The sequence below is a fragment of the Rhinoderma darwinii genome, chromosome 3 (assembly GCF_050947455.1).
Source record: "Rhinoderma darwinii isolate aRhiDar2 chromosome 3, aRhiDar2.hap1, whole genome shotgun sequence".
NCBI classification, from domain to species: domain Eukaryota; kingdom Metazoa; phylum Chordata; class Amphibia; order Anura; family Rhinodermatidae; genus Rhinoderma; species Rhinoderma darwinii.
In genome coordinates this window covers 226,935,299-226,943,398 of record NC_134689.1, presented here as the reverse complement: position 1 = coordinate 226,943,398, position 8,100 = coordinate 226,935,299, and positions in this window count along the sequence as shown.

The window sequence follows — 8,100 nt, the reverse complement described above, 5'->3', positions numbered from 1 at the left end:
CTTCCTGCGAAACTCTCTACGTTGTCGAGGGGACATGGAGGCCCCGAGTTGCATAGGTACCTCCGAGTCCTCAGTGGAAGAGCGAGGAGACGGGACCTCGGGGGGAATCGCAGGGAAGTCAGAGGGGAAAACATTGAAACGTTCAAGCTGACGTTCCCTGAGACGTCGGTCAAGTCGTACTGCTAGGGCCATAACCTGGTCTAGGGAGTCAGAAGAGGGGTAGCTAACCAGCAGATCCTTAAGGGCGTCAGATAATCCTAACCTAAACTGGCACCTTAGGGCCGGGTCGTTCCACCGAGAAGCTACGCACCACTTTCTAAAATCAGAACAGTATTCCTCAACAGGTCTCCTACCCTGACGTAAGGTCACCAGCTGACTCTCGGCTAAGGCAATCCTGTCAGTCTCGTCGTAAATGAGTCCGAGGGCAGAGAAAAAACGATCAACGGAGGAAAGTTCAGGGGCGTCAGGAGCCAAGGAGAAGGCCCACTCTTGGGGCCCTTCCTGGAGTCGGGATATAATGATACCCACCCGCTGGTTCTCGGAACCTGAGGAGTGAGGTTTTAGGCGGAAATAAAGTCTGCAACTCTCCCGGAAGGAGAGAAAAGTCTTACGGTCCCCTGAGAACCGGTCAGGTAACTTGAGGTCGGTTTCTAGAGGTGAGGTGAGGGGTACTACTAAGGCAGCGTCAGCCTGGTTGACCCTCTGAGCCAGGGCCTGGACCTGTAGGGAGAGGCCCTGCATCTGCTGGGTCAGGGTCTCAAGGGGGTCCATGATAGCGTCAGCGTAGGAGAAATGGTAGACTAGGTATGGGCTTGTTATTATGTAGTGGCAGGAAGGAGGTGAAGGGAACAAGTGAGCCCTAATCTACCTACCGCCCTGTCCCTGCCTACTTGCAACGACCCACCCTAGGCGACGGGGTACAACTTGGCGGCGGTCCCTACGCTGTCTAAGTGCAAGGGAGTACAAACAGGGAACACGCAAGGGAAGGGGCAGTAGGCCACGGAACGCCGCGAGGAAACGGAGCGGTGAATGAGCCAGTCAGGATCAGGATGTAGTGGAGTATACCAACGAGAGCACGGAGCAGGAAGCAAGCCAGGGGCAAAGCGAAGCAGGATAAGCGGAACTGAAGCTAGGCAGAAGCACGGCAGAAGCAGGCTGGAGCAAGGCAGCAGTGGGGCCAGGAATCCAAGAAGAATAACAAGCACTGAGGAAGAGAACACGGCAGGTATAAATGGACAGGGGGCGGAGCTAACTCCGACTGACCAGGCCGCGATAGGCTCTCCCACTCCTGAGCCTGCCACCCTGGTTGGTGGGAGCCGGTGTCAGTCTAAGAGGTCTGGCCTCAGGTGTCGACTGATTAATCCCGGGAGTATACACAGACGTAGTACCTGGCAGATCCTTTACACTTTTGTTGCATTTTTTCCCCCATTGAGTTCATAACCTGTGTACTTTTACACATCTTATCCGACCTGTGTAAACATAGCCTTAGAGAGGTTTCTTTAGGTGACCATGTCATGGAGAACGTATCCTTTGTCACGTTCTGTGGATATGTGGACCCACTGGGCCGTACCGCCGTAGCAGGATAGCAGCTGGCCAAACAGAGTACAAAGTAAATGTCTATAGTCCGAGTAAGGGTACCTGTGGTAGTTCAGACAGTAGCGATGATTAGGCTCGGATGGGACCTTGGCAGCAAACGCCAGGCGTGGTGTAACACAGCAGAAGTGATCGGTTGCACAACACGACTCTAACTCTCTAAGGCACAGGAACAAGATAGCACGGGATACAGGATAGAGGTAGCAGGAACGGGAACACTGGGAACTGAAAAACACTAAGGGAACATTTGAAGGGACTGAGACTGGTAAACACAACAACGCTCAGGCAATGAAGAAAGGGGCAGGGCCATTCTTATAGCCCAGGGTGAGTATGGGCTAATTACTGATTTTCTTCATGTGTGCACACTGGCTCCTTAATGCCGGGCACGAGCGCGAACGTGCATCCTACGGGACACATCAGAACGAAAGCGAGCACTGGTGTCTCCTGAAGAGGAGATGCGGGCCAGCGCTCAACGATCCATGGCTGCGGCCGTCGGGGGGTGAGTAATCCTGACGGTCCATGGTCATGGGCGTTACATCCTTCTCCTCCATGAGAGCTAATATGGCAAACATATGAAGCAGTCTGAAAGTAATTTTCTGTCCTAGAAACTGAAGGTAGGACAAGACTGGAGTACATTCAATTGAGGTTACAAGAGAAGGTGCCGTCACATTTTCATCAGTGTCATGAAACATTGAAGCACACACAAGGTTAGGAAACTTCATTAACTTCTGTGGCTTGTTTTGGGACTTTGGCTACTTTGTGATCACATAACCCTGCTTGTGAACTATTATCATGGCTTGTATCCAAAGATGTTGCCTGCTGGTGGCCTTGACCTTCTGTCGTCTCACATTCATTTGTTACCAAGGGAGTCAGTCTTAAGAAGATGGAGAAGTTGATCTTTGTGTGCAAATTCCCTTGCCTGGGTCCTTGTGAAGACCCAGGATCTTGTTGGACTCAGCAGCCTTGGACAGCATGACAATTTCTGGGGTTTCATTTACTGCATGTAATAGTTTACATTTTATGGTCATGTTTCTTTTATAAACCCAATAAATAGTTAACTAAGTATGCCAGCGTGTACATTAATTATGATTATGTTCTGTGTTAATGTAATAAATAATCTCAATATCTATAGACAATTTTCCGTGAACTGTACCTATTTTTTTTATTCAATTTACATAAAAAAAATACCAGTCTTTATTTAATAAACTTTCCCTTCATTTCCTAATATCATCATTCATACTTTTCAGATTTACAATTTCCCTATAATATAAAATGTGCTGTTTCTAGAAAATACAATTAAAATCCAGAAATAAGAAGAATTAGAAAAACCAAAATAGAACTGAGGGAGCAAGAAGTTAAATATTCATGGAATGAGAGAACATCTTAATTGTTCTGCTGAAATCCATCCATTGCCTAGGTCTGTCTGGAATGTTTCATCAAACTTTCAGATCTGTCTGTTTAAAGGTGATTTATTATCCATGGGCACTGTCGTGCAATTTCTTATTCCAAAAATGTCCCTGTGTATTGACTCCAAGTTGGGTTTCCTTATTACTGACAAATCATTGTCAATTTAGTTGTCTGAAAAGATTTCCTTAAATTACTGAAGTTGTCATGAAGAAAACCCCTGTCCACAAGCCCTATCAGGGAATATGGACATCAGGGAGGGGAAAGAGGGTAGTCTCTGCTTGCATTTCTTTCTTTGAGCTAGAAAAGAGTGCCACTCTTACAGACCTTGCAGACCTGGCCCGCCCATGCTCTACATAGATGGCCATTCATTTGAATGGCCACCATGTAATGCTACTAAAATAGGACTGACATATAGAGACCTGTTTTCAATCTATAATATATAAATATATATGATTTAAAGTAACTTTGCTCTATCATGTGTATAAGCCTAGTTTACACCCAACTTTAGTAAGTCACCTATCAACGGTGATTATAAAAAAAAAAGTAATATGCGCTAGGAGAAAAGGAGGAGATAGAAAGTTTCCCTTTTCAGCTAGCTTGATCTTGCAATGGACAGAAGGGGCTTAGAGAAGCCAGGGCCCACACATCGTCTTCATGAAACAACCCCTTTAATGATGTATTATATTAGTTAAAGAGGCTCTGTCACCAGATTTTGCAACCCCTATCTGCTATTGCAGCAGATCGGCGCTGCAATGTAGATTACAGTAACGTTTTTATTTTTTAAAAACGAGCATTTTTGGCCAAGTTATGACCATTTTTGTATTTATGCAAATGAGGCTTGCAAAAGTACAACTGGGCGTGTTGAAAAGTAAAAGTATAACTCGGCATGTATTATGTGCGTACATCGGGGCGTTTTTACTACTTTTACTAGCTGGGCGTTCTGACGAGAAGTATCATCCACTTCTCTTCAGAACGCCCAGCTTCTGGCAGATCACGCTGGGACGTCACTTCCCCAGGTCCTGCATCATGTCAGATGAGCGAGGACACATCGGCACCAGAGGCTACAGTTGATTCTGCAGCAGCATCAGCGTTTGCAGGTAAGTCGATGTAGCTACTTACCTGCAAACGCCGATGCTGCTGCAGAATCATCTGTAGCCTCTGGTGCCGATGTGTCCTCGCTCGTCTGACACGATGCAGGACCTGGGGAAGTGACGTCACAGCGTGATCTGCCAGAAGCTGGGCATTCTGAAGAGAAGTGGATGATACTTCTCGTCAGAACACCCAGCTAGTAAAAGAAGTAAAAACGCCCCGATGTACGCACATAATACACGCCCAGTTGTACTTTTACTTTTCAACACGCCCAGTTGTACTTTTGCAAGCCTCATTTGCATAAATACAAAAATGGTCATAACTTGGCCAAAAATGCTCGTTTTTAAAAAATAAAAACGTTACTGTTATCTACATTGCAGCGCCGATCTGCTGCAATAGCAGATAGGGGTTGCAAAATCTGGTGACAGAGCCTCTTTAATGTCTAAAACTCCTAAAGATCAAACACTCGAGATTATGATGAGATGCAAGATGTAAGACTTCTTTATACCTCTCTACCACAGCACATTTAATAGACTGCTAAAGCATTGCTATAGTGTCACCTCTTAAAGGGTTTTTCCAAAACTTTTTTTTAAACTTCAACATTTCTCAATTTATCTATTAATGCCCCCTGAATATTGTTATCTACATTTGTATTTTTTAATTTACCATTATTCTCTTTTGTTTACATTGAGAGGTTTATTTACCTTTGTGTGTTCGTTGTCTTGCTCTTCCGGTCATACAGTTCCCGGCATGCAACGCTTTTGTCCCAACATGCAATGCGCCGGCAGCAGGGACTCATCACAGCTATTACACCCAGCTATAAACATTTTCTGATCTCCGTTGCCATTTTACTGCTCTCATTAGATCAGTGAGAGCTTTCGATAAACCTGCAACAGAACAGTGCTGTACCAAACAACACCCTCTTACATAATGGTAAAAAAAATAATAATTTGACCTCAGAGGTGGAGACCCAGAGCAGAGCATAGCGCTGGTATAGGCTCTGCTCTGGGACTCTGTGGAATCCCCTGGAATCACTGTCCATATATGGACAGTGTTGACAGGGGCTTCCCCAGAGCCAGAGTCCCGGGCAGAGCGCTAGTATAGGCTCTTCTCCGGAATTCTGTTTAATCCCCAGACATCACTGTCCATATATGTGTTTACCACGCATGCTCAGAGACTAGCACTGTTTTTCTCCCCTAGCAGCAGACCAGAAACTATCAGAAAAAAGGGAGTATCTGGTCCACCACTTCCCTCAGTGTACAGTGACGTCAGGAATTACGTACTCGTACATTGAGCCAGCCGGAAAACGGAACTCAGATCATGGACGGGCTAGCGCCGGAAGTAAGGATTTTGCTTCTGGAGATGCATCACGTGACCGGCACTGGAATCGGGTGTTAGAAGATAATATCAAAATGTAAGTTAACTACAAGTTACATTATTTGTATATGTACAGTGAAATAGAAATTAGTTAATTGGTTCCGGAAAACAGCTTTAATATATGAGCACTATTGACACAACCAATTGTGAAGTTAAATGGTAAAATGTGGAGCTCTACCTTCACATATTTTTTAGAAAAGGTTGCCCTAGCTTTGTGCATGAAGGGTAAATGCAACATGAATCAGTAAGAACAATGAAGACACAGAATAGGAAGGAAGTAGTGGGTGTCACATCTTCTCATTGATAACTGTAATACTTGATCTGTAAGAATGTTCATGATGTTAACTAAATCACCTTAAAGGTGCTTACTGGGTAAAATTCTTGCTGAACTAATATTGTTAAAGTGAAACTTCTTTTTACTGACCATTTTAGCTAAGTATTACTGGCTGAAGTCATGTTGTATTAAATAGGTTTGGTGCTAAATGTTTGATCACTGGAGTCCTCAAAACTTAGACCCCGACCGATCACATGAAAGAGGGTAATAAAAAGAACTGACATATAATTTGGATATAATGTTTTTACACACTTTTAGTGAAGTTATATATTTAGTTTAGTGCTTTTTTTTTTAATTCACAGCATTTATTCACTGGTAACATTTGGTCTGTATATAAAATAAAGCTAATTCTCTTAGCCACCGAGAAGATGCCATAATTCCAGAAACACTGTCAAAGTCAATCTTCTCCACAATATTTTGGTGTTTGATATTCTTTTTTCTGTTTGCAAATGAAGATCTCTTGATTTTCTAACAAATATCCAAGCAACTTAGTCAAAAGTCCCCTCAAACCTGGCAGTACCATCAAGAAGATCTAGATTGTCATCTAGAGCTCACCTGGAAGTGACAGGATTTATCTGATTAGTCACACCTCTTAATAAGGGTCTTACACGGCCCGACGTAAGCTGTGTAAACAAGCGCCGATCAACGAGACAGCTCAGCCGATCAACGAAACAAGGATAATATTTTCGGCTTCATAAACGACACAATCAGCCGATAAATGAGCATTTGCTCGTTCATCGGTTGATCGTTGCTCTGTTCTGTGAACGCTTGTTAGCCCGATACTTGGCCCGTGTAAAAGGGCCTTAAGTCTGGTCAATCATAAACTTGCACAGTATCAAATTTGTCCGGGGGAGGTTAAAAAGCGCTTTCAGCAGAATCAGAATGATGACCGTGGTATGGAAGAAATCCAGATTGAACTGATAGAGTTTTTGTACAGCCAGATTTTCTTCCAAGTAATAAGCCTTCTTTTTACCCTGGTCTTCACGTAATGCTCTCACGTGGCCAAATTTTCTGGCTTGCATTTGGCGATGCCCCGCAGTAATTTCTTTACATTTATTTTCATCCACTCAAATAAGGCCATGTTGCTTGTAGATGGGAGAGAAAGTGAGTTTAGTAGTTTTTGTTCAGAAAACTGGACCATAGATAAAGCCTATACAGATAAATAAATCCAATACATATTATTGATATTGACTTAGAACTTTCAGAGCCAGAAAATGTAGTCAGATAGCCCTGATTTCATTACAAAAAAATGTAGATGTCACGGGGTGGGGTTTGGACCCACTGGGCCGTCCCGCTTAGCGGGATGTCAGCTGGCCAAACAGGTAAGTACAGAGTTCAATAGTTCAGCGAGGATACCTGAGGCAATCGTAGTCAGTAGCGAGGCAGGCACGTCCAGGACCAGGCAGCGCAAGACGTCAGGAGAGGCGTAGCAAGTCCAACGAGACTGTAGCACAGCATGGCAAAAGCACAGCACGGCACTAGAACTGGGTAGCACGGTAACAGGATACGGGATAGAGGAACAAGGTACACTGGGAAACTGGAAGACACTGGGAGACCATAAGCACGACAAACTATGGGTAACAAACAACGCTCTGGCAAAGAGCAAGAGGGCAGAGCCCTTTTTATAGCCCAGGGCATCCTGGGCTAGATTGCAGACTTCCTGCAAAATGTGTGCACTGGCCCTTTAAGACCGTGCACGCGCGGGCGCGCGCGCCCGCCGGACATAGTCTAGATGTCCGAAAGTGAGTGCCGGCGCCTCACAGGAGGACGACGCTGCAAGCAGGTAAGATGTCCATGGCCACGGCCGTCGAGGTTTAAGGCAGAACGACGGACCGTGGCCATAGATGTTACAGTAGAGAGAAAATTATGAACTGCACTCCTGAAATGGACAGTTCAGGTGCTACACGGGTCCGGGTTTGGATACCACACAACTTGTCTAGAAAAAAACAACCCAAGCACTCAAGTGTAGAGATGAATATAGAAATATTTATTTCCAAGATAACAGAGTATGAAGCCTAAATGAAGCGGCGTCTGCCAGACGCTCTGAATAGAGAGACACTGCTTCATTTAGGCTTGATACCCATGTTATTCGGTTAAGCGATTGTGACAAAGGCCTGGGATAGGCTGAAACATTAAAAAAAAAAATCGTTCATACTATGATAAATTCTTATCTTGGAAATAAATATTCCTCTATTCATCTCTACAATTGAGTGCTTGGGTTTTTTCTTTTCTACATCATTACAAAACAGGCAGCCTATTGAAATGTATGGCATCACAGTAGATATATTACAAGCAACTAG